The following is a 2,907-nucleotide window of genomic DNA, read 5'->3' on the forward strand; positions in this document are numbered from 1 at the left end:
TGAAATCAGCGGTACAGTTTTTAGAGTGTAACTCCACAGCAAAATCTGTGCTGTAATAGTTATCCGAATTTGGTGTAGAAAAACTCTAGAAATTGCGCATTACTTAACATTAATACCGAATTTGTCTTTCATCACACTTTGAAGGGTGTGATTAAATCTTAACAATAATTGATAAAGCTTTCTACAAAATGAGATGTCTTCACTGCATTCAAGGTTGGCAACAGGCCGAAGGAAGTTTTGTTGTCGTTTTTAAGTGTTCAGTTAAATTTTGGAAAATAAAGTTAAATTGTAATTTTATTTCAGTTAAAAGTGAAATATGGTTGACAACAGACTCCAATCACATATAATAAAGGAGTTTACTTAAGTATCAAAATTATTTCTGAAGATAAGTTAGGATCTACGATGGCGGATATCGAAACCTAACTAGGCTTAGCTATCGACCCCATGTACCTAAAGGAGTGCCAATTCCACGATCATAGTCGTTTATTTGCTAGATTGATTTTTGTTCAAATTAATTTGACAAAACAATCACAGTCTATTTAATACCAAAGTTTCAATTCTCTTTACGGAATGAGTGAAAATATTGAGATTGTGATCAATAATTTATCATATAATATCCATCTTCTTACCAGATTGAATAAACATACTGATAATATAAACAGTTATGAAAGGCATGAGTGTTTTTAGTTCTATAATAAATATATTTATATAACAAGATTTATATATATCTGTCAATTGTATTAAACAATTTTATAACATATAGCTTCTATTCATTTCAGTTTTGTTAAGTCTAGTTCGAATTCCTAATAATATTCTCTCTGTGCTGCCTTTATGTTTGATTAACGAAATAATTTTATTTTGAAAAAATATTGAATCTGTGCATTCTTACTTATATCGTAAAAATAACTTTACTAACTGTTTTGAGTATCATATCTCACAGTAATTATTAATTTTAGTGGTACTGAGAAACAATGTTGGGAACAGCTACTTTGCCCTAAGCAATATGGTACTCACTTCATCAGGAGCTATCCATTGTTCTTGGTGTAGTGAAACACTACTTTGGTGTAAAGTATAGTTACCATAATTTTTCATGCTGAGGTACACATTTTTCTTTACAGTGTAAGTACTCTGTTGTAGTTCAGAACCAACATTGACTTTGCCGCCATTTATTTTTGATTCTGGATGATCACGTGGCTAATATGTGAGATTAGATTTACTTGCGTGAAACTTAAAAAGCCAGTTTGATTGTCTCTTGTGTGTAATAACACAATAGCTAAGTGCACTCTTTTGAGTGGTCTGTAACACTCCTATTCCATATAATAACTCGTAATTTATAATAATGCAAATTTCCGACCCATCCATTTCAACAAAAAGTTTTCAATATTTTTTCGAGCTTACGATGGTTTTTTTTTAATTATCTAATGTTTGCAACTTTCTAGAAAACATTAAGCTTCTAAAACTGACAACATCTTTAACTACGAATTTCATCCTTGATGACAAAATGCATTATCATTTTATTAGTTTGTTAAAAAAAGTTCTGCAACACCCTTGCATCATCTCTTGCTTAAAGATCTCGTTTATAGCAATAACGTATCAAAACCCGAAGTTCAGTTTCACTTAAAGTCATTTAGAGCTCATTGATGAAAATTTAAACTAAGAACACCGAAAACAGCGACACAAAATGAAAATTTAAAAATTTTCGCAAGAGTTTTACTACTAGTTTATATTAGTTTAACTACCTAATATTTACGACTAAATATAAACAAATCCTGAACAAGAAAGGCAAGCTTTAAAATTTCAAAATTGTTTGATTGGCAAAGGAAATTAAAAAGAATTGAAAGGCAATTATTTTTAAAACCTTCAAATTCGTTACGGCAATCAAACGAGTTTTGAAGTTCTAGATCATGCCACTTTCAATAGTGATCCATCATAATTTGACAAACATTTATGCTTCAATAGATCAAACTAGGATTGGAGAAAACTGCACAGATTTGTTGAGAACGTATAATCAGCCATGCGAGTAAGTACAATACAGAATTCTATTCTGATCTCTTCAATTTGCAAAATGTACACTTATGTTATATATTATTAATAATATATAATAATTAATAATTGCTTAATATATAATAATTAATAATTGCTATATATAATTAATAATTGCTTTAAACTTATCTATTTCCGCTACTAATTTTTAGCTTACCCCTTAGTGGGTACCCTTAGTCGAACCAAACTTTCATTCTATAAGACTCATGCAAATTTTGGTTATCCTGCTCTCTCATAAACAGGAGACCTACTTTATTTCTTTTTTTTTTTTTTTTTTCTTNTCACGGACATGCTTTTTTTTTTCTCAAATTGAAAGGGTTGATAAAAAATACCGAAATGTTTAAGAGATGAAAATTATAGATAAGCAAATTATATCATAGCTTTAAAAAAGTGGTTTTACTGCGAATTTGACGTCTTGCTTAGCATCGAATTGGAAATTCATAAAATAGTTGATTACGCTTCTGATTTGAAATATAATTACTAACAAACTGCCGAGTACTTTGGAATATTAAAACTGTAGCAGAAAAATGTAGTATATGGGGTAAAAAATGTGATATATGTGATACCCGAATGTAATGAATACACATATGATAGCGTTAAAAATACTGAATAGTGATTGCACAGCTATTATTCAGGGTTATAAAGGTTTGGTAGCGCAGTCACGATAGACTACCTATGACCAATTAACAGAATCAAATGAGAGTATATAAACTGAATGCAAAGTTGAGCTAAGAAGGCTGCATCCGGAACGGAAAAGATATAAATAATATGTTTTCGAGGCAGAAGATTTTATCATTCCTTTACACATATCAAGCAATGTGTGATATAGATATCGGAAGTTGACCTGTTTGCATTAAACTATTT

Source organism: Parasteatoda tepidariorum, chromosome 6 (genome assembly GCF_043381705.1).
Source record: "Parasteatoda tepidariorum isolate YZ-2023 chromosome 6, CAS_Ptep_4.0, whole genome shotgun sequence".
Classification (NCBI taxonomy): Eukaryota; Metazoa; Arthropoda; class Arachnida; order Araneae; family Theridiidae; genus Parasteatoda; species Parasteatoda tepidariorum.